Source organism: Pleurodeles waltl, chromosome 5 (genome assembly GCF_031143425.1).
Source record: "Pleurodeles waltl isolate 20211129_DDA chromosome 5, aPleWal1.hap1.20221129, whole genome shotgun sequence".
Taxonomy (NCBI): domain Eukaryota; kingdom Metazoa; phylum Chordata; class Amphibia; order Caudata; family Salamandridae; genus Pleurodeles; species Pleurodeles waltl.
Genome location: NC_090444.1, coordinates 786,421,499 through 786,446,188, shown reverse-complemented (window position 1 = coordinate 786,446,188; position 24,690 = coordinate 786,421,499). Strand labels below are relative to the sequence as shown.

The 24,690-nt window shown below is 51.9% G+C and overlaps 1 protein-coding gene across 1 annotated transcript in view; it reads right to left on the bottom strand.

The window, feature by feature from the left end:
• The window catches only part of LOC138296044 (interaptin-like), a 445,611-nt gene that overhangs the window by 215,574 nt on the left and 205,347 nt on the right, over positions 1 to 24,690 (bottom strand). The gene's annotated exons all lie outside the window — the stretch shown is intronic.

Here is a 24,690-nt window from a genome sequence, read left to right as displayed (position 1 = left end):
GATGAGCTGGCCTTGGGTGTTGAGGTTTGTGCAGGCTGGTCTGTAGGTGTGGATGGGATAGGCTGAGGAACAGGAGACAGAGACAGGGTGGAGGCAGTCAGAAGAGGGAGGCAGGAAACAGGGACAATGGCTGCCGTCAGTGCTGAGGCCAGAGTATTGAACGATCGTTGATGGGCAGCCTGACCCGAATGAATGCCCTCCAGGTATGCATTGCTCCGATGTACCTCCCTCTCTACATCCTGGATGGCATTCAAAAGGGTAGACTGCCCAACAATGATGGTCTGTAGGAGGTCAATGACCTCCTCAATGAGGGCAGCAGGGGTAACTGGGGCAGGGCCTGAGGTGCCTGGGGCGAAGGAGATGCCCGCCTTCTTGGGCGAGCGGGCACGGAGCGAAGGCTGAGGGGCTGCTGGGAGGGCGGAGCTGGTGCGCTGGGTGGCTGTACCTGTAGAGGCGGGGGGCCCGGATGTTGCCGCCACCGCTAGGGAGCTCCCATCCGAGGACGTGTCGGTGTCGTTGGTGTCACCACGGGTCCCCGTTGTGGTGCTCCCCTCGCCCTCCGTATCACTGGTGACCTCGGTGTCTGTACCATGGCCCACCGGGGCCTTGTGAGTCGCGGCTCCCTCGTGCTCTGATGCCAATTCTCCTCCGCCTGATGATGCTAATGCACACATGCACAAGAAGATAAAGAAAAAGGGTGGGGGGAGAAATAAAAACAGGTTGAGTGCATGCATTGTCAACACCGTTGGCGGAGAGGACAGACACAGGAGCCTCATGCACTAAGCCGCGCAATCGGGGTACACTACTCAGTACTTGTGACTAGGCCAACAGGTCTATGGACAACAAATGCGCTAATGGGTGATGCTGGACCATCGATTGCTGTACTTGTCACCCTACACAGGTGGGGGGCGGGAGCACAGGGCCATGCCTAAAGGAGGGGACTACACTACAGAAAGCGTCCTGGCCTAATGTCACCCACAGCCCTCCTCCCCCACCCAGACGCCTCCACTGCGTGTAAAGATAGCAGAATGTGCTGGTACTCACCCCCTTGTGTCTGCTGTGATGTCCTCACGCGCCCATCCAAATCGGGGTAGGCCACCGCCAGGATCCGGAACATCAGGGGGGTCAATGTACGACTGGCACCCTTCCTACGTTGGGAGGCCATCCCCAGCAGGGACTCGGCGGTCTTCCTGGTCCCGCGGCGGATGTCCTCCCACCTCTTGCGGCAGTGGGTGCCCCGTCTGTTGTGGACCCCCAGGGCCCGGACTTCCTTGGCGATGGCACGCCAAATGTCGACTTTCTGATGGGCGCTGACCTATGTGACATGTACAGGGTGGAATCGGAAATATCATCAGTTTTCTGTATGTTCGATGTGATTGCCCCCCCCTCCCCAACCTTGCCATGTGGCACATGCTCTCATCTGTCGTGCCTTGCACTCCTCATTCTCTCCCCACCCCACCATCTTACATCCACCATACACAACCCAGGCATAGCCCATTCAACGTGCACCCAGTGTACTTACCTGTTGGTCTGGAGGACCGTAGAGTAGCGCATACTGGGGGAGGACCCCATCCACAAGTTTCTCCAACTCTTCAGAAGTGAAGGCAGGGGCCCTTTCCCCAGTCGCAGCAGCCATTGTCTCTTCCAGACCGAGGTCACAGCAGCACTTGCAGTATAGGTCCTCTCCTGTGGATGATCAGGTCTCGAGTGATTAAGCAGATAGAAAATGGCGGTCACGCCCGCGGCGGTGCGTACCGCGACCGCCGGCGCACCTCGTCATTGGCTCCTGAAACCCATAGGGTTCAATGTTAACCAATGCGGCTTCGCACAGCGGTCTTCGACCGCCTACCGCCACGGTGTGCCACGCCAGCGCATTGACCTCACATCCCACTGTCACACTTCACAGGTCAGGCAGCCGCCATTTCAAGGGCCCACATGGCTTAATTTCTACTGCGTCACACAGGCCTAGGCCTTGCATTGCCACTCATACAAGCCATTCAATGCATAGCGATTCTTTTACTGGCAAGCTGTGGTTACGTACCTGTGGGTTGCTTGACTCTGTGCTCCATGTTGTCCTTCCTAGGCACCGTCCGCTGGGACTTGCGAGGAGAAGGAGGAATCCTCCCGTGTACAGACCGCTGGTGGACCTGTCGACAATGGAAGAACGCCATATTATACTTCGATACCGACTTGACCGAGCCACTATACATGAACTGTGTGCCCAGCTGGAGCCAGCCCTGATGTCCCCCATCCGCCAACCCACAGGGATTCCCCCTCTGGTGCAGGTTCTGTCAGTCCTCCATTTTTTGGCAAGTGGGTCTTTTCAGACAACAGTGGCCATGTCATCAGGGATGTCTCAGCCTATGTTTTCTAAGATTTTGTCCAGAGTGTTGTCTGCCCTGATGAAATACATGCAGAGCTACATTGTTTTCCCAGAGGAGGGTGATTTGCCCAATGTGAAGGGTGATTTCTATGCCCTTGGACATATCCCCAACATCATTGGTGCCATTGATGGGACCCATGTGGCTTTAGTACCCCCAAAAGACAATGAGCAGGTGTACAGAAACAGGAAAAATTACCATTCTATGAATGTCCAGGTGGTCTGTTTGGCAGACCAGTACATCTCCCATGTAAATGCCAAGTTCCCTGGGTCAGTGCATGACGCGTATGTTATGCGAAATAGCAGCATCCCTTATGTGATGGAACAGCTACAGAGACAACGTGTGTGGCTAATTGGTGACTCTGGTTACCCCAACCTGCCTTGGCTATTGACCCCAGTGAGGAATCCCCGGACCAGGGCAGAGGAACGGTACAATGAGGCGCATGGGCGAACTAGGAGGATCATAGAAAGGACATTTGGGGGGTCATTCTGACCCTGGCGGCGGCCACCGACCACGGGAGCACCGCCAACAGGCTGGCGGTGCTCCCACGAGCATTCTGACCGCGGCGGTTCAGCCGCGGTCAGAAGCGGCAGGTCGGCGGGCTCCCGCCGACTTACCGCTGCTCGGGGGAATCCTTCATGGCGGCGGAGCGCGCTCCGCCGCCATGAGGATTCTGACCCCCCCTACCGCCATCCTGTTCATGGCGGGAAAGCCGCCATGAACAGGATGGCGGTAGGGGGGGTCGCGGGGCCCCTGGGGGCCCCTGCCGTGCCCATGCCAATGGCATGGGCACGGCAGGGGCCCCCGTAAGAGGGCCCCGCAAAGTATTTCAGTGTCTGCCTTGCAGACACTGAAATACGCGACGGGTGCCACTGCACCCGTCGCACCTTCCCACTCCGCCGGCTCGATTATGAGCCGGCATCCTCGTGGGAAGGGAGTTTTTCCCTGGGCTGGCGGGCGGTCTCTTGGAGACCGCCCGCCAGCCCAGGGAAAAACTCATAATACCCTCCGCGGTCTTCTGACCGCGGAGCGGTATAATGGGGGCGGAATTCTGGCGGGCGGCCTCCGCCGCCCGCCAGAATCAGAATCACCCCCTTGGGCTCCTGAAGGCCAGGTTCAGGTGCCTGCATATGACAGGTGGATCCCTAATGTACTCACCAAAGAAGGTGTGCCATATCATCGTGGCCTGCTCTATGCTTCACAATCTTGCATTGCGACGCCAGGTGCCTTTCCTGCAGGAGGATGGTCCAGATGGTGGTGTTGTAGCAGCTGTGGATCCTGTGGAGAGTGAAGAGGAGGAAGACGACGGGGACGACACAGACAACAGGGACACAGTTATACAACAGTATTTTCAGTAGCACACAGGTAAGAATCACCGACGCCATTTTACATTTACTTCTGGCCTCCTGCATTTCTACTTTCTGTGTTCCCCACCATTTCCTTTTCACTGAATTATGACTTTCCCTTCCCTTTTCAGAGCTGTTTGACCAACTGCGTGACTTCTGCTTAGTTTGCCCATGGACTAAAGCGTATTGACATTGGTATGTTGTCATCACAATGTAAATGAACATTAAAGAACCGTTATGTGTAATACATTTGTTAAGAATACAAGCAGACTCCAGATTTTTGAAGTGCAATTAGTGATTTATTTTTAGTGCTACATATAGGTCCATGATAGTAAAACGGTGATGGGTGGGGGTGGAGTAATGTCCATGGCAGAGTCCAGTTCTCAGTTTCACAGGTGCATTGTCCATATGCCTGTGGAAGGATGGAGCAGGGGCTGTTTGAGGTTGGACAGGGTGACAATGTGGGACAGTGGGATGACATCAGGGGGTATCTTATGCTGGCGGTGGTCTTGGCATCCTACTCTGTCTTCTTGTGTGATCTCAGGTTCCGCTTGCGGGGTGGTTGATCTTCAGCAGGAGGTGGGGTTCTGGGGGCCTGTCGTTGTGTGGGGGCCTCCTGTCAACTAGCGCCGGCGGAGGTGGTAGGCTGTTCGTGGTCCGGGCTAGTGACAGGGGCCCTTTGGAGTGCCACATGGTCCCGCAATGTGGTGTCTATCCGGTTGAGGGCCAGGACGATGGTCCCCATTGCGGAACCGATGTTCCTGAGTTCGTCTCTGAACCCCATGTACCGTTCCTCCTGCTGTGCCTGGATTTCCTGGAACCTGGCCAGTACCGTCGCCATCGTCTCCTGGGAGTGGTGGTATGCTCCCATGATGGTGGTGAGGGCCTCTTGGAGAGTGGGTTCCCTGGGCCTGTCCTCCCCCCCTGTCGCACTGCAGCCCTCCCAGTTCCCCTGTTTCCCCGGGCCTCTGTCCCCTGGACGGTGTGCCCACTACCACTGCCCCCAGGTCCCTTTTGTTGTTGGGGTGGTGGGTCAGCCTGGGTGCCCTGTAGTGGCGGACACACCGCTGATTGACGCGTCCTGGAGACAGAGGCATGGGCCCGCTGGGTGGGAGCTGTGCTGATATTCCCAGAGGGGGTTAGGTCTGCTGTGGCCTGTGTCTGTGTGTGGGGAACCGACTGTCCAGAGGTCCCCGATGGTCCGGGCTGGTCATCAGGTTCTAGGTCGACAGAGCTGCTGTCCTCACTGGGGGCCTGTTCTGGGGGTGGGATGGACAATTCTGGACCCTCCGTGGCGGGGTGTTGGCGTTCGGGCCCTGCAGGGGTAAAAGAGTATGGTTATTGCTATTGTGTGTGCCATGTTGTGCGATTTGTGGGTGCCCTTGCCCCCCAGTGCTGGCATTCCCTTGTGGGAGGAGTTGTGAGGGTGGTTTGTGGGGGGGGATGGTTATGTGCAGTGGTCATGCATAGGTGATGGGTGTCCTTGGTTTGTGTTGGCATTCAGGGTTTGGTGTTGGGTTGGGTGGGTTGTGCTGGTGAGACATTGGCAGGGAGGATGTGTGCTGGGGGGTTGGGGGTGAGGGTGGGGGTGTGGGTTGGCATGCTGGTGGTTGGGGGGGGTGAAGTAGTTGAGATGAGACTTACCAGAGTCCATTCCTCCGGCTACTCCAGCGAGGCCGTCAGGATGCAGGATGTTAAAGACCTCTTGCTCCCATGCTGTGAATTCGGGTGGAGTGGGTGGGGGTCCGCCGCCAGTCTTCTGCACAGCGATGTTGTGTCTTGAGACCATCGACCGCACCTTCCCCCGTAGGTCGTTCCAGCGCTTTCGGATGTCTTCCCGATTTCTGGGATGCTGTCCCACAGCGTTGACCCTGTCGACGATCCTTTGCCATAGCTCCGCCTTCCTGCCTATTGTGGTGTGCTGCACATGTGTGCCGAAGAGCTGGGGCTCTACCCTTATTATTTCCTCCACCATGACCCTGAGTTCTTGGTCCGAGAACCTGGGGTGTCTTTGGGGTGCCATGGGGTGGTGTGGATGAGGTGTGGGGTGGTGTTAGTGGTGATGTGAGTGGTGGTGTGTGGTGATGTGTGCGTAGATGTGGTGTGGGTGATGATGTTGGGTTCCTGTGTGTGTTGTGGTTTGCGTTCCCTGTGCTCTCTCTCTGTGTATTGCGCCTTGTCTCTGAATTTCTGGTTGTAGGGGTTTGTGGGTGATGTGGGTGTGTGTTTTATATGGTGATGGGTGTGTGGGAGTGTTGTTTGTATGTGTGTCAGGTGTGTGTATTTCAAATTGTCCAATGTGGCTGTGTTTTGTATATGTGTGTGTATTTTGAGCGCGGCGGTGTGTACCGCCAATGGAATACCGCGGTTGAAAGACCGCCGCGTGGATTCGTGGGTCGCAATAGCATGGGCGTGTTTGTGTTGGCGTGACGGTGGAGGTTTGGTCATCTCCAGTTTATCGCTGCCCGCTGATGAGGCGGCCTTCCGTGGATGTCGGGTTTTTGGCGGTTTGCCAGTTGGAGGTCAGAATGACCGTGGCGGTTTACCGCGGCCGCAGCGGTATGATGGCGGGCTTCTGACCGGCGGAAAGGGCCTTTTACCGCCAAGGTCAGAATGACCCCCTAAATCTTTCCGGACATTTCTAAACATGGTTCCTGCTGATTTTACTGCATCATGCAATCTTATTTTGGCAACAAGAACTTCAGGAGTCAAATCAGCTGAGAACACCTCAATGGCACATTCGTTTTGTTAAACAGACAAAAACAAATTCTGTTATTGTACAGTCTCACCAGAAAAATCTTAATTTCATCATTATGAATCAATACAGTTTCATCAATGTTGACTGTTATTTTGAACCCCTAGCCAGTACTCAAGAATGGCTTTAAAACTTAAGTTGCTTTTTCAAAGAGTGCAAATTTACCTTAAAGCTGATGGTGAAGCTGCTGCTGGGAGCTCATGGTACATTAATATTTTCTGCATGTATGCACACATGCAGTTTCAGTGGGCCAACAAACCTGCTGCAAATACATTCACCTCACTGTTTAGAACTGCTATTTGGCTGAAAACGTCATCTTGGAAAAAACTAGCTGAGGATAAAAACATGTGTGCCCTTTGAGACTCACATACTTTGTACTTTGTTCTTTCATCATTCTCTTTGGCACTTGTTCTGGGTAAACACAAACCCATATAACTGCATTCACAATGGTGATACATTTTGAGCAGAGTAAAAGTAATATATGTGAGTAAAATAACAGTATTGATAGAACATCAGAAATTCACATATTGAACTCAGCCTAACCAGAACAGTAAACAGTAAAAACAAAGATCCACTATGTTTCACAGAAATACATGAAGTTCTCTATCAGTATTTAACCCTTTATTTACTGCCTGTAATGATCAAAAACGTATTTAGCTTCACACTTCCTAGGGGCTTCAGTTCAGTCACAACCCCTAGGGTCCTTAGTGACCAGAGCTATTCCATGGAACCTGATGTCGATTTCCCATGACCCTATAAGTGTAGAGCTGTAATGTACAGCCAGTGGGTAGCTGGTGTTGTTACTTTTGATAGCCCTAATATGTCACTGAATCTGTTCTCTTAAGAGCCAAATAGTGCTGCCAACATAAGTTTTGCGACATTTAAAAATAATGCAATCAACTGTATAATTGATGAATTGACATATGTGAAAGTTTCTGTTTGAATTGTAAATGAAATTCATCTTTTTATCCAAAGCAAATTGACAAATGGTGCAACACATGGCCAGTGGTTTGTTGAACAGCCAGACATTAGTTTTCCTATGTAAAGTTGGCACAATGTCGCTTGGGCATAGTTTGTTTGCAAGGGTAACCCGCATACTATGAGTGATTTGGGGCCTCTTGGCCAGTGTCTTACAAAGGGTTGCGTCCAGTAAAATTAGATGCCAGTTTTGTTTTAAAATGTGATCCAAAGCAGAGCTTTGTGAGCTGTATCTGGTAATAAAAGACAGACACCTGTCACTCTCTTTTCTATGAGTCTTGTGTTTCAAGAGAGAGTGACATAAGGTGTTGGTAATTTTATTTCTGGCTCTGGAAATCTTTGTCGAAAGCATTGTTCCAGTGAGTTAAGTTGCTGTGTGAAAATCTGGGCACTGCTACAATTATGTTGAGTTCTGGTCATTTCCCCTAAGAGGATCACATTGATCTGAGTATTGGGAGGCTCACTATGAGCATGTAGAATGGAGTTGCAGGCTGTAGGTTTTCTATACAATCTAGACATGATTTTGGTATCCTCAGTGTGAACAACATCAAGAAATGTAATTTGTTTGGAACTAATGTGATGTGATAAACTGATGTTATAGCAATTGCCACTGAGGTGATGAAACAGAACATCTAATTCTGTCCGAGTACATGTCCACATTACAGAGATGTCATCTATCTCCCCAGTAAAGAATGTGTCCCAAAACCTCTGATGGACAAACAGACCATAGATGATGCTTCTCAAAATGTCCCATGTACAGGTTTGCGTATGATGCAGACATTGTCATCCAACACCAGTTCAGTAAGATCATTTAACATCTCCTTGTGTTCAAAGAATAAGGCATGCCTAGAGGAGAGAATTGAGGCCAAAGCTTTTACGCCCTTTTCCAGTGGGATACACGTGTACAGTGAGTTGGCATAGAGGGTAACAAAAGTACAGTTCTCTTTCCATTCTATGTCTTCCAGTGGGTGTTGCTAATTTATTTTTACTATTGCCTACCAGGATTACATGTGGTGTCTATTGACTTGAGATGATTCCTCTGGAAGGATGCATAGACATTTTCTCCAAGTAGTGACATTATAGACTATGGTGGTCATTACAACCCTGGCGTACGGTGTTAAGGCGGCGGTAAAAATTTAGCAATTACGACCATGGCGGAAACTGCCAACAAAGACAGCCACTTTAACACTCAGACCGCCACGGCGGTACAAACAAACAGCGCGGCGGTCACCGCCAACAGACAGGCGGAGGACAATGTACCGCCGCAGACTAATATGACAGGCCAATCCACCACCTTTTCCGGGGCGGATTCACCACAGATAAAAACACGGCGGAAACAGGCATTTCGAAGGGAAAACGCTCACCTCTACACACTCCAAGAGGAACGACGACACCATGGAGCCAGAACTCCATATTCTTCCTGCACTAGTGTTCCTGCTCCTGTACCAGGAGCACCAACGTCGGCGGCGAAGACCACAGTGAGTACTGCACCTTCGACACAGGGGAGGGGGGAAACAAAAAACAGGGACACACACACGCAACACCCCCACCCTCACCCACTACAACACACACAACAATACATTACAGTAACACTCCCCAACCCCCCCGGAAGAATGCGAAGACAAAAGGAAATGAGTGGAACCATTGTAATATATCAAAATAGAGTAAGCAAATATCTACATATATACACTAATAACAAAATATACACCACGAATAGTAGTCCAGGTATTGCAATATTCATAGTCCGTGGACCACTGGGCCCAAAATGCATGGGCGAGGCCCACACAAGATAACCGAACATGACAGAGAGAACACTGCAGGGGCATCAGATAGAAATACAACTGCCACCTCAGGGGGAAGGGAAGGAGGGGCACCTCAGCCGGATGAGTGCACGACGCCAGATCCACGAGGGGGCTCCATGCCCATTGATGTATCCTGGGGAGTGCAAAGCCACAGTCTCTCAAGTCTATACAGTGGGTGGTCTGCCCACTGTTCAATCCTGGGGAGTGCAAAGCCACAGTCTCTCAAGTCTCTCCAGTGGGTGGTTTGCCCACTATACCATCCTGGGGAGTGAAAAGCCACAGTCTCTCAAGTCTATACAGTGGGCGGTCTGCCAACTGTTCAATCCTGGGGAGTGCAAAGCCACAGTCTCTCAAGTCTATACAGTGGGTGGTCTGCCCACTGTTCAATCCTGGGGAGTGCAAAGCCACAGTCTCTCAAGTCTATACAGTGGGTGGTCTGCCCACTGTTCAATCCTGGGGAGTGCAAAGCCACAGTCTCTCAATTCTATATAGTGGGTGATTTGCCCACTGTACCATCCTGGGGAGTGCAAAGCCACAGTCTCTCAAGTCTATACAGTGGGTGGTCTGCCAACTGTTCAATCCTGGGGAGTGCAAAGCCACAGTCTCTCAAGTCTATACAGTGGGTGGTCTGCCCACTGTTCAATCCTGGGGAGTGCAAAGCCACAGTCTCTCAAGTCTATACAGTGGGTGGTCTGCCCACTGTTCAATCCCGGGGAGTGCAAAGCCACAGTCTCTCAAGTCTATACAGTGGGTGGTTTGCCCACTGCTGCATACTGGGGAGTGCAAAGCCACAGTCTCACAAGTCTCTCCAGTGGGTGGTTTTCCCACTGTACCATCCTGGGGAGTGCAAAGCCACAGTCTCACAAGTCTTTCCAGTGGGTGGTTTGCCCACTGTACCATCCTGGGGAGTGCAAAGCCACAGTCTCTCAAGTAGATAACAGTCTCCACTGGTTCTGGAGGGGAACTGGTGCCCAGAGTGCTTCATCCTGTGCAGGACAGACAGAGTGGATGCATGTCTCCACTGGTTCTGGAGGGGGACTGGTGCCCAGAGTGCTTCATCCTGCCAAGGACTGAGGTAGTGGATGCATGTCTCCACTGGTTCTGGAGGGGGACTGGTGCCCAGAGTGCTTCATCCTGCCAAGGTCTGAGGTAGTGGATGCATGTCTCCACTGGTTCTGGAGGGGGACTGGTGCCCAGAGTGCTTCATCCTGTGCAGGACAGACGGAGTGGATGCATGTCTCCACTGGTTCTGGAGGGGGACTGGTGCCCAGAGTGCTTCACTCACCCTGTGACGTTCCCTCTTGCTTCACTGCCCCTGCCGCTAATGGGCTAGTGGTGCTTCAGTTGGTGGTGCTTGCCCTGTTCAGGGGTGCTTGCCCTGTTCAGCGGTGCTTGCCTTGGCAGTCCTTGCCCTGTTCAGCGGGGCTTGCCCTGTTCAGCGGTGTTTGGCTTGGCGGTCATTCATTGCCCAGCGGAGCTGGGGCTGGCGGTCATTCATTGCCCAGCGGGGCTGGGGCTGGTGGGGCCCTCCTGGGCAGCTGGGCTGTGGCTGGCGGGGCCCTCCTAGGCAGCTGGGCTGTGGCTGGCTGGGCCCTCCTGGGCTGTGACGATGGGGCTGCCAGGGCCCTCCTAGCCAGCGGGAATGATGGCGGTCTTCTCCGCCGTGCTGCTCCTCCCAGACTTTGCGGGTTTCTTCTGTCCCTTCCCCACCTTGGGAGGATTCACAGCAGAGTCCACACTCCCCCCTGGACCCCTGTGAGAGGCTTGAGTGGCTGGAGTCTTCCCCCTCTCCCGCCGGGCACTGGCCAACTTCTGGTGCTTCACAGACTGGCTGTGCTCTGGCTCCGTGATAGACTGGCTGGCCTGGTGGCCGGTGCACTCCACATACCTGTGACAACAGGCACCACTGGTCTCGGTGATTTTGTGGCTGAAATGCTAGTACGGGACCTATGAGTTGGACGGGGTGGTGGGAAATAAGTTAAGGGTGGACAGGAAAAGTTGTTTGGAGACACTGGGACGGGTAGCTGGAGGGGGTTTGGGAGTGGAGGAAGAGGAGGAAGAGGAGGTGGTTGTAGGAGGTGTAACTTTTGTGGCTTTGGGTGCAGATGCATGCGCTGGAGGCTGTCGTGAGGTGGTTGTATGTTGGGTGGGTGTGTGCATGCGTTTGTGTATCTTGGGAGGGGGCGTCACAGACACACTGGGAGAGGACACAGGGGACGTGTGTATGGTAGTGGGGGTGGTGACTGCACGTGAGCGGGTGTGCTGCTGGGTGTGCTGGTGCGGGACGTAGTGGCTGTAGAGGTAGTGCATGCAGGTGTGAGTGTAGACGAGACTGGGAGGGAGAAGGGAGACGAGGAGGAGGGGGACACAGTGGAGGCAGTGGATGTTGGGGTGTCTGTATGTGTGTGATGTTTGTGTGAGTGCCTGTGGGATGTGTGGTGCTTATGTTTGCCAGAGCTTCCCTTGTGTGTTGACGTGTGTGCAGGCTGGTCTGATGGTGTGCTTGGGATAGGCAGAGGTACAGGGAATTGGGTCTGGGTGGAGGAAGTTGGAGGGGGAGGCTTGGCACAGGGACAATGGCTGCCATCAGTGCTGAGGCCAGAGTTTGAACGGTTCGATGAAGGGCAGCCTGACCAGAATGAATGCCCTCCAGGAATGCATTTGTGTGTTGCAACTCCCTTTCTACACCCTGGATGGCATTCAAAATGGTAGACTGCCCAACAGTGAGTGATCTGAGGAGGTCAATGGCCTCCTCACTGAGGGCAGCAGAGGTGACAGGGAAGGGGCTGAGGTGCCTGGGTGAGCGGGCACGGGGCGAAGGCTGAGGGGCTGCTGGGAGGGCGGTGCTGGTAGGGGGGGTGGCGGCTGTACCTGTTGAAGTGGGGGGCACAGATGTTGCCGCCACCACAAGGGAGCTCCAATCGGAGGACGAGTCTGTGTCGCTGGTTGCAGATCCTGTGACCGCCTTTGTGCTCCCCTCGCCCTCCGTCCCACTGGTGTATTCTGAGTCCGTAATGTGGGTTTCCATGCCCATGTGGGATGCAGCTCCCTCGTGCTCCGGTGCCACTGCACCTCCGCCTGATGATGCTAATGCACACAAGAACAGGGAGACCGCAAAAAAAGGGGGGGGGAACAGAAGAAAGACATGTTGAGTGCATGGATTACCACTACCGTTGGCGGACAAGACAGACACAGCAGCACCCTGCACTACGTCGCACTGTTGGGCTCTACACTGCAATTCCTGGGAAATGGCCTACAAGGCTATGTACGACATCTGCACACATAGATGACACAGGGAATACCTGTACTTGGCACTCTACAGAGGTGGGGTGGGGGGCCACAGGGCCATGCCTTACGAAGGGGCCTAGCCTACGGAACTCGCCCTGGCCTAGGGAAACCCACAGCCCTCCTCCCCCACCCAGACTCCTCCACTGCGCGCAATGTCAGCAGAATGAGAGTGTACTCACCCCCTTGTGTCTGCTGTGAAGCCCTCAAGCGCCCATCCAACTCCGGGTAGGCCACCGCCAGGATCCGGAACATCAGGGGGGGTCATAGTTCGACGGGCACCCCTCCCATGTTGGGAGGCCATCCCCAGCTGAGCCTCCGCCGTCTTCTTGCTCCAGCGGCGAATGTCCTCCCATCTCTTCCGGCAGTGGGTGCTCCAACTGTGGTGGACCCCCAGGGTCCAGACATCCTTGGCGATGGCAATCCAAAATCCTTCTTCTGGTGGGCGCTGACCTACATGAAATGTACAGGGGAAGAAGAGAAGTCATTACCAACTGCGCCATCAAAGTGAGTGGCCCCCATCCCTACCCTTGCCATGTGGCACATGCACCCACCGTCTTTCATGCACGCAGAACTCTGCCCCCTTCCTTCTTACAACCAGCCCTCTCCACACACGCATAGCCCATACAGCATGCTCCCTGTGTACTTACCTGTTGGTCTGGAGGACCGTAGAATAGCGTGTACTGGGGGAGGACCCCATCCACGAGCTTCTCCAACTCCGCCGCAGTGAAGGCAGGGGCCCTTTCCCAGGACGCATGAACCATTGTCTCTTCCAGACCGAGGTCACAGCAGCACTTGCAGTGTAGGTCCTCTCCTGTCGAAGATCAGGTATCGAGTGATTGAAGTGATAGAAAATGGCGGTCAAGTCCGCGGTGGTCACTTCTGCGGCGGTGCGTACCATCACCGCCGGCGTACATCGTCATTGGCTCCTGGGACCCATAGGGTCCAATGTTAACCAATGCAGCATTGCGCCGCGGTCTTCGACCGCATACCGCAACGGTGTACAACGCCAGCGCTGTTACCTCACATCCCATTGTCGCGCTTTAGAGGTCAGGCAGCCGCCATTTCAGAAGCCTACATGGTCTACTTACACACTGCGTCACACATACCAAGGCCTACTTTCAACACACATACAGGCCTGAATTTATGTATGAATCGTGTTCTGTCTAGAATACCTCTGAGTTGTTTGACTCTGTGGTCGCTGTTGTCCTTCATAGACACCGTCCGCTGGGCCATGTAAGGAGATGGCGGAATCCTCCAGTGTACCGACCGCTGGTGGACCTGTCGACAATGGAGGAAAGAAATGTGATCATCACCTACAGGTTTGACCATACCACAATCCAGGAACTGTGTACCCAGTTGGAGCCAGACCTGATGTCAGCAATCCGCCATCCCACAGGAATCCCCCCTCAAGTGCAGGTGCTGTCAGTGCTCCATTTCCTTGCAAGTGGGTCATTTCAAACAACTGTGGCCATGGCATCAGGGATGTCCCAGCCTATGTTTTCCAACGTGTTGTCCAGAGCGTTGTCTGCCCTGCTGAAACACATGCGGAGCTACATCGTTTTTCCTCAGGTGGAGGACTTGCCTACAGTGAAAGGTGATTTCTATGCCCTTGGACATATCCCCACCATCATAGGTGCTATTGATGGGACCCATGTGGCTTTGGTCCCCCCCCACAGGAGTGAACAGGTGTACAGGAACCGGAAGAGTTATCATTCCATGAATGTACAGATGGTGTGTTTGGCAGACCAGTACATCTCCCATGTGAATGCCATGTTCCCTGGCTCAGTGCATGACGCCTACATCATGCGGAATAGCAGCATCCCTTATGTGATGGGTCAACTACAGAGACTCTGTTTACCCCAACCTGTCATGGCTACTGACCCCAGTGAGGAATCCCAGGACCAGGGCAGAGGAACGCTACAATGAGGCACATGGGCGAACTAGGAGGGTGATCGAACGCACCTTCCGCCTCCTGAAGGCCGGGTTTAGGTGCCTCCATATGACAGGTGGATCCCTATTCTACTCACCAAAGAAGGTGTGCCAGATCATCGTGGCCTGCTGTATGCTTCATAACTTGGCTTTGCGACGACAGGTGCCTTTTCTGCAGGGGGATGGTCCAGATGGCTTCGTTGTGGCAGCTGTGGAGCCTGTGGACAGTGATGAGGAGGAAGCAGAGGAAGAAGAGATTGACAACAGGGACTCAGTCATCCAGCAATATTTCCAGTGAGACACAGGTGAGAATACATTCCTGCCTACTAGAAGTACTTTTACACTTCTACCTCTCTCCTGTCTGTCGATTTCAGCCAGTGTATGGTCACTGAGTTGTCACTTTCCCTTACGGTTTCACAGGTGTGGGTCCCAACGTGTGTCATCTGCTTAGATTCCTCATGGACTAGAGCTGTGTGACAACGGTATGTTGACATTACTATTTCCTGGAAATTTTGTCACTGTAATTGCAAATACACTATTTCGAAATCACAGACAGACTCCAGATCTTTTGGCGTTTTAGGTGTGTTTATTTAAATAAAAATAATTGGAGGGGGAAGTTAAATGGTGAGGGGTGATGGCGGAGGAGTGTCCATGGCAGAGTCCAGTCTATTTGTCTCATAGGTGCATTGCCCATATGGGCATAGGAAGTGGAGCTGGGGCAGTTCAAATATGGACAGGGTGACAAAGTGGGACAGTGGGTTGACAATCAGGGTGGTCTCATTTCTTGGCGGGGGTCTTGGCATTGTGCTCTATCTTGTTCCTGGATCTCAGGGACCGCTTGCGGGGTGGTTCTCCATCTGCAGGGGGTGGGGTGCTGGTGTGGTGGTCCTGTGGCGGTGCCTCCTGTCCACTAGCGCCGGTGGAGGTGGTGGGCAGTTCATCGTCCATGCTAGTGTCAGGGGCCCCTTGGAGTGCCACAGTGTCCCTCCTGGTGTTGAGTATTTCCTTCAGCACGCCTACGATGGTGCCCAGGGCGGAGCTGATGGATCTGAGTTCCTCCCTGAACCCCAAATACTGTTCCTCCTGCATGCGCTGGGTCTCCTGAAACTTGGCCAAGACCGTTGCCATCGCCTCCGGGTAGTGGTGGTATGCTCCCAGGATGGAGGAGAGGGCTTCGGGGAGAGTGGGTTCCCTTGGCCTGTCCGCCCCCTGTCGCACAGCATCCCTGCCAGTTCCCCTGTGTTCCTGTGCCTCCGTCCCCTGGACCGTGTGCCCACTACCACTGCCCCCAGGTCCCTGTTGTTGTTGGGGTGGTGGGTTATCCTGGGTTCCCTGTAGTGGTGGACACACAGCTGATTGACGTGTCCTGGGGACGGAGGTATGGGCCCGCTGGGTGGGTGCTGTGCTGGTGTTACCAGAGGGTGGAAGGTCTGTGGTGGCCTGTGCCTGTGTGAGGGGAACCGACTGTCCCGAGGCCCACGATGGTCCGGGCTGGTCATTCAGATTCAGGTGGACAGAGCTGCTGTCATCACTGTGGGTGGGGTGGAGATGTCTGGACCCTCCTGTCTGGTGACGTTGGGTAGTGGTCCTGCAGTGGTGGAAAAGCATGATTATTGCATCTGTGTGTGTCATGGTGTGCAATGGGTGGGTGACCGTGTACCTCAGTGCTGGCATTCCTGTGTGGGGGCTTGTGTGATGATGGTTTAGAGGGTTGTATGGGTATGTGCAGTGGGCATGCTTTAGTGATGGGTGTCCATGCTTTGTTTTTGCATGCAGGGCTTAGTGTTGGGATGGGTGGTTTGTGATATTGGTACATTTGTGAGGAGGTGCATGCAGGTAGGGTGAGGGATGTAATAGTTAAGATTTGTCTTACCAGAGTCCATTCCTCCACCGACTCCTGCGAGGCCCTCAGGATGCAGAATCTCCTGCTACTCCCATGTTGTTAGTTGTGGGGGAGGAGGTGGGGGTCTGCCGCCAGTCCGCTGGACCGCCTGATGGTGTCTTGAGACCACGGAACGCACCTTCCCCCATAGGTCGTTCCACCTCTTCCTGATGTCGTCCCAATTTCTTGGGTGTTGTCCCACTGCGTTCACCCTGTCGACTATTCTTCGCCATAGCTCCATATTCCTTGCAATTGAGGTGTGCTGCACCTGTGCTCCAAATAGCTGTGGCTCTACCGGGACGATTTCCTCCACCATGACCCTGAGCTCCTCCTCCGAGAACCTGGGGTGTCTTTGCCGTGCCATGGGGTGGTGTGGGTGATGTGTGGGTTGGAGTGTGTGGTGATAGGTGTGGTGATATGTAGTGGTGTGTGATGTTTTGTGCGTGGAAGTTGTGTGGGTGATGGTGTTGTGTGTCTGTGGATGCTGTTATTCTTGCTGGTCGTAGGGGTTTGTGGGTGATGTGGGTGTGTGTTTTATATTGTATTGGGTGTATGGGAGTGGTGTGTGTATGTGTATCAGGTGTGTGTATTTCGAATGGTCCAATGTGGCGGTGTTTTGTAGAAGTGTGTGTATTTTGAGCGCAGTGGTGTGTACCGCCAATGGAGTACCGTGGTTGAAAGACCGCTGCGTGGATTCGTGTGTCGTGATAGTGTGGGCGTATTTCTGTTGGCGTGACGGTGGTGGTTTTGTTTTCGCCAGTTTATCATTGACCTTTGGTGTGGCGGAGTTGTGTGGGTGTCTGAATTTTGACGGATTCCGAGCTATGGGTCATAATAGCTGTGGCGGAGATCCGCGGCCGCTGCAGTGTGTTGGCGGTCTTCTGCACGGCGGTATGCGGCTTTTACCGCCAATGTTGTAATGACCCCCTATGTTCTAAAGCTACAGGTATTAGTATAAGTCTCTTTTATTGTTAGAACTCTAATGAACCCTCTGGATGTTTTTTGTGTTCTAAATGACGTTACTAATTTTCAGTTTGTTTGACTTTATTGAACTCCTTTGCAACAGTTATTACCCAATGGAAAACACCTTGACTACATTAGGTTGGTACGATACGTTGTTTGGGCCTTCCTTTTATCTTTTTTCTACTAGTACATATATTCATACTCTATGAGTGTAATTCACATTTTATGTAATTATCATTTTGAGCACAATTGTCAATGATATTTTTCTTTGCTTTCCCATCTCCTTTTCTCTTGTTCGCATCCAATATGTTTGCATGTTGACACAGGTGTGGACCATCATTTACTTTTGAGGATTGCATACATATTTTGGTGTATATGGTATTATTGCTTGGGACACTGTTTGGATTGTGGTTATATTGGTTTTCCCTGTCTATGTCCTATTGTGTTATACGTTTTTGTACTTATTGCATCTCTATGTACTTTGCAGCCTTGAAAAAGTCACAAGGGTGATGAAACATGTGTTTTGGTTGTTGTTGTGTTTACATTTGAATATAGAAAGAATGGATACTTTCTCATGCCAATAAAGAATTTGAACCACCCTTGTTTTTAAATGAATTCCCATTTGAATATTTATTATTATTGTGGACTTACTCTGAGTGCTGTGGTATCTTTTCTTTCACATGCTACAACGGGGTACTTGGTTTACAAAAATAGGACAACTGCTAACCTATTGCTCAAGAAGGACTCACATAATTTGAAACTGATAACACAATTTCTCACAATATCTTTATGCACCAGTCTGAGAATTCTTTATACCTTTCTTTCTTTCATCAATGCATTATACCAAAATCAAAACACACAAAACTGCTCTCAGTTTTACACTTTTTCAGGAAAGATATGCATTGAGTTAAACAGTGGAAATGAGACATGGTTCTCTTTCCTCTATGCCTACAAATAGAAACATGTATCCTGAACCCCATTACTTAATTTAATAGAAGGTGAGCAGGGAATCCCCATTCTCATTCGATACAGGTACTGATCACAATGGGCCAGGACAGTACCCTTACAGACTTATGGCCCTATTACGACTTCAGCGAACAGAAAAGCCCGTCCGCTGAAGTTCAGATGGGGAGGTTGGCACCAATGAAGCTGCCTCCCCGCCGGGACCATTACGAGTTTCCCACTGGCCCAGCAGAAAACGGCCTACAGCATTGTCTCCGGCTCGTAATAGAGCCAGCGGTAATGCTGCGTAGGGTGCCGCAGCACCAGACATTGTGCTTAGCAGACAGTGAACATTGCTGGTGGAGACAGGGTGCAGGGTGCCTGGGGCCTTTTTATGGCGGTAACCCCGCTGGCAGAGAGGGGTGTCGTAATCCCCAGGGTGGCACGAAGATGAAAAGTGGTGCTGTTGGCGGTCTGACCTTCCGCCGCAATCGTAATGTGACTGTTGGAGCGCTGCATTGGTGGTGGTCAGACCGCCCCTGCAACCCTGGCAGTCATTAGACCACCAGGGTCGTAATGAGGCCCTTAGTGTGCCACATAAATTAGAGGAAAGGAAGCTGGGAAAGCTGGATAGTTCCCAAGCGTAGGTGGAGAGCACCTTTATATGGAGCACCTTACAACACCACCAACTCTCTGATGAGCTCTATCTAGAGTGAAGCACATGTCAGGGGTTGCTTTTATTTATTCTAGGTTGGATTGGATGGTAGTTCATCAATCTAAAGTCATAATACGGTGCCTGGAGTGGTAAAAGGCTTTTGTCATTTTTCAACTCAGCATGGATGGCACTTGCTAATCCTATGCTTAAATACTGCTGTAAAATAGCAAAAGGCATTGTCACTTTCTAGCTCAATGAGGATGACACTGTGCTACTTCTAAGCTTAAAAAATCTGCTTGAAAAACAGACATTCGAGGTGAGCGGATTGAGTGTCTGGGGTGTTTGTAGAGTGCTCCATTTGAACAACCTGCTCTCCACCTAAACCTGGGAACTACCCAGAGTTCCCTTCTTCCTTTTTCACAGATCACAACAGGCAAAATGGACTAGAGACTATCATTTACTGCATTTGTCAACAATAGGTCCATGAAATCAGAATCGAGGGTTCAAGGTGAATGGCTAATGTTTTCCTTCTTTTGCTCCCCTTGGTTGCTGATCCTGCACCATGTCCTAGTTGATAATTACTGTTGTTGACATACATTTTTATTTCACTAGCTTGATTATGTGCAACTTCCCTGGGTGTTACCTGTTCCAATGCTTTTTTTTTGCTCACAGTTTTTTTTATTCTTTCCTTTTACTTCAGTTTTTATGAGGACCTTATTGTTTTTTGTAGATTTGCACTAAAGATACAACTGCATGTAAGAACGTACATGTAATATGGTGAAAGCTAATAAAGGCAATTTGAAAAAAAACTCTTACAAATGCCATGATGGAGTAGAGCTCAGGATGGGTGGTGCATGCTTGTCGAAGCAGTGTTTATATAAATGATTTGAATTCACTCTTTGTCTCCAGAGAAAAGGAATTTTCTCTTATATACAAAAATATAAGAGTGTTCTGGAGCCAAGTGAAAGGAAGTAACAATCAGCCAGTGTTAAACACAGTGCAGTTTGCACACCAGACGGTTGTGTCTTGTTAATTTAATTAAGTACCTAGCTCACTTACTGTAATGCTGGGCATTGACACATTAATGTTAAGAGACTAATAAAAGTAATCTCCTATCCGCTATTATTAGATAGACAATCATGTAGAGAACAATCTTGATTTCTGCCAAAAAAGTTATAAGTTAACCCAAAAATTACAGTGGGTGGGAGACAGACCGCTCCTCTGGAGTCCATGTTTTGCAACAAAGTACTAAAAAAGGGGCATGCCTGTTAAATGAGCACATAAACAACCTTACTGTTGAAAAAACACTCACATGCATGGCTAATTGGAATAAAGATCTGAAAGGACAAGTTGCTTACCTTCGGTAACACCTTATCTGATAGAGACTATATCTAGCTTCAGATTCCTTATCTATGACTTCTCCTCTGGCATCAGACTGGATCAGGAAGATGGTTTTGTAAGCAGTATCCCTGTGCACCAGTAGGTGGCGTTGATCGGCTCTGTGTCAGTCGTCGCCGTCATCCACTTCAGAAATCACAGTACCAAGGCGCACCAACGTCAATTTATTTTCACTAGTTTTCATCCCAGAAGCTCGGAGCCATGATGGACACTGATCACAGGTGTGTCAAAATTGGGGCCCTGAAAGGGAAGTCCCTGCCCTTAGAAATCTGTTGGCAGAGCGGGGAGTATAGGTGGATCGGTAAGGAATCTGCAGCAAGATATAAACTCTACCAGATAAGGCCTTACTGAAGGAAAGAAACTTGTTCATCTAATAGAGACTGCTAGCTGCAGATTCCTCACCTGTGAATAGATACCCATGCAATACCATCCACGGAGATGGGTATACAAACCAATTGCAAATGAGAAAGTTCTGCAGGACCGAATGGGCAAAGTGCCCATCCCTACGGACCTGACTGTCCAGGCAGCAGTTTTGTAGTCATATGCACAAATGATCACTTTGCTGCCTGGCAGATATCTATGACCAGAACTCCACTTGCTAACGTAGAGGTTGCAGCTTTAGCTCTGATGGAATGAGCCCACGAGCCTTCAGGAAGTAGCTTTTTGGCCAGTGCACAGCAGGTTTTGATGCAAAGTATGACCCAATGAGAGATGGGTGACTTCTGCACCACCTGACGTTTCTTTGCACCAACATACCCCACAAAGAGTTGATCGTCCACCCAGAACTCACAGGTACGATCAAGATAGATCACCAATTTTGGGTCAGACACCTCTTTCTCCGAAGGACCTGGTGGTGTGTAAAAGGTAGGGAGGGGGATTGATAGGCCTACATGAAAAGGCATGACCACTTTTGGCAAAAAAGAGACCCTTGTGCAAAGCACCACTTTGTCAGGACATATAGAGAGGTAGGGGGACTTACAGGGAAACGCCTGTACCTCATTCACTTTGTGGGCAGATGTAATTGCCACAAGGAAAGCGGTTTTCATTGTGAGAAACCTGATGGGACAATTGTGGAGGGGCTCGAAAGGAGCACATTTCAAAAAGTTCAGAACCAAATTAAGATCGCAATGGGGCATAATAAATGGGGAAGCAGGGTACAGATGAGTAAGACCTTTGAGGAACCTATGTACAATAGGAGACTTAAATAAGGATGGTTTACCAGACAACCGCAAGAAGCAGAAATGGCAAATAAAAAGCCCTTAACAGTGCCCAAAGCTGAGCCCTGTTGAGCAAGGAAAAGAATGACATTCCAGACTTAGGAAGAAGGTCAAAAGCTGTCAACTGCTGCTGCTCAACCTCCACGCATGAAGGAAGTGAGTAGACAGGGTTGGGTGACAATCCTCCCCTTCTGCTGCAACAAAAGATCTTCCCAAAGAGGCAGTCTGATTAGAGAATCAATGGACATGCTCAGCATCTCAGGATACCAGACTCTTCGTGCCCAGTCCTGAGTCACAAGGATTACTTGTAACCCCATCTTGTTCCTGATCTTCTTGAGAACAACTTTCGGCAGGAGTGGAATGGGTGGAAAGGCTTAGAGGAGGCATGAATTCCACTCAAGTTAAAAAGCATTTCTGTGCAAGAGCGGCCTTAGAAATGCTAACGTGGATAACAACTGACATAGCACGTTCTCATCAGAGGTGAACAGATCTAACCAAGGCTCTCCCCACTGCTGAAAGAAACCTTGTTTGACCTCTGAGTAGAGGCCCCATTTATGGTCCGCTAGGCATCTTCAACTGAGATTGTCTGTTCTGGCGTTCAGATAGCCTGCCAGGTGCTGAACCACTAGGGGTATGCCCTGCTGTTCAAGCAACTCGCACATTTTGATGCAGTACCACATGATGGTGATGTTGTCTGTGAACACCTTCAGTAGCCCTCCCTTGCTGGAGGACAAAAAGGCTTTCAATGCCAGTCGGATTGCCTGTAGCTCCAGCAGATTGATGTAGAGACCGGATTCCGCCAGAGACCCAAGTCGTCTGATCTCCACCTCTTCCAGATGGCTGCACAATCCCAGGAATGATGCATCTGTCACTACTGTCAGATCTTGCTGGGGAAGAAATAGAGGTCTGGCTCTGACAGAATTGGAGTCTGTTAACCTCCACTGCAGATTTTACGTAATTCCCTCCGAAATCTGGACTATGTCAGAGAGATTCCCCTGACGCTGCGCTCACTGGAACTTACGATCCCACTGCAGAGCTCACATATGCCTCGGGTCGCTCCCCACGCCGCACAGCTCCTCCTGGGTGTCCGTGTCTCACTCCCGCTGCTGCCGAGGGTTCGCTGCCCCTGGTGACTGTTGGTTGTACTGCTAATCTTTTTTTCTCTCCCAAATTGTCTTGTAACTTGTTGTTTATATTTTGGCATTCTGCTTTTGCTTTTTGTCTTTCATTTTTGTCTCTCTGCGAGGTGCTCCCTTTTGCACCACTGCCTTCTGTGCCCCACCCGCTTCCCGCCGCTGCTCCCCTGCGGCCCCACCCCTTTTAACTTCTGTCTCCCGTGCCCTCGCCCATTGGCCGCCCCGCTCCCGCCTCCCAGCTGCTCTTCCCTCCCACTCCGCCTCTTATGGAGATCGCCACGCTGCACTAAGTGCGACCTGACCTCGGGTCGCTCTCCACGCCGCACGGCTCCTCCTATGTGCCCGTGTCTCACTCCCGCTGCTGCCGAGGGTTCGCCGCCCCTGGTGACTGTTGTTTGTACTGCTAATCTTTTTTTCTCTCCCAAATTGTCTTGTAACTTGTTGTTTATATTTTGGCATTCTGCTTTTGCTTTTTGTCTCTTATTTTTGTCTCTCTGCTAGGTGCTCTCTTTTGCGCCACTGCCCTCTGTGCCCCCCTGCCCCCCGATTCCCGCCGCTGCTCCCCTGCAGCCCGCCCCCTTTTACCTTCTGTCTCCCGTGCCCTCGCCCATTGACCGCCCAGCTCCCACCTCCCAGCTGCTCCTCCCTCCCAGTTCGCCTCTTATGGAGGTCGCCGCGCGGCAGTGAGTGCGACCTGACCTCGGGTTACTCCCCAAGCCGCACGGCTCCTCCTGGGTGCCCGTGTCTCACTCCCGCTGCTGCTGAGGGTTCGCCGCCCCTGGTGACTGTTGGTCGTATTGCTAATCTTTTTTTCTCTCCCAAATTGTCTTGTAACTTGTTGCTTATATTTTGGCATTCTGCTTTTCCTTTTGGTCTCTCATTTTTGTCTCTCTGCTAGGCGCTCCCTTTTGCGCCACTGCCCTCTGTGTCCCCCTGCCCCCGGCTTCCCACCGCTGCTCCCCTGCGGCCCAGCCCCATTTTACCTTCTGTCTCCCGTGCCCTCGCCCATTGGCCGCCCAGCTCCCGCCTCCCAGCTGCTCTTCCCTCCCACTTCGCCTCTTATGGAGGTCGCCGCGCTGCAGTGAGTGCGACCTGACCTCGGGTCGCTCTCCACACCGCACGGCTCCTCCTGGGTGCCCGTGTCAAACTCCCGCTGCTGCCGAGGGTTGGCCACCCCTGGTGACTGTTGGTTGTACTGCTAATCTTTTTTTCTCTCCCAAATTGTCTTGTAACTTGTTGTTTATATTTTGGCATTCTGCTTTTGCTTTTTGTCTCTCATTTTTGTCTCTCTGCTAGGCGCTCCCTTTTGCGCCACTGCCCTCTGTGCCCCCCTGCCCCCTGCTTCCCACCACTGCTCCCCTGCGGCCCCGCCCCCTTTTACCTTCTGTCTCCCGTGCCCTCGCCCATTGGCCGCCCGCTCCCCCTCCCAGCTGCTCCTCCCTCCCAGTTCGCCTCTTATTGAGGTCGCCGCGCGGCAGTGAGTGCGACCTGACCTCGGGTTACTCCCCAAGCCGCACGGCTCCTCCTGGGTGCCCGTGTCTCACTCCCACTGCTGCCGAGGGTTCATCGGCCCTGGTCACTGTTGGTTGTACTGCTAATCTTTTTTTCTCTCCCAAATTGTCTTGTAACTTGTTTATATTTTGGCATTCTGCTTTTGCTTTTTGTCTCTCATTTTTGTCTCTCTGCTAGGCGCTCCCTTTTGCACCACTGCCCTCTGTGCCCCCCTGCCCCCCGCTTCTCACTGCTGCTCCCCTGCTCCCCTGCGGCCCCGCCCCCTTTTACCTTCTGTCTCCCGTGCCCTCGCCAATTGGCCGCCCCGCTCCCGCCTCCCAGCTGCTCCTCCCTCCCACTTCGCCTCTTATGGAGGTCACCGCGCGGCAGTGAGTGCAACCTGACCTCGGGTCACTCCCCACGCCGCACGGCTCCTCCTGGGTGCCCGTGTCTCACTCCCGCTGCTGCAGACGGTTCGCCGCCCCAGGTGACTGTTGGTTGTATTGCTAATCTTTTTTTCTCTCCCA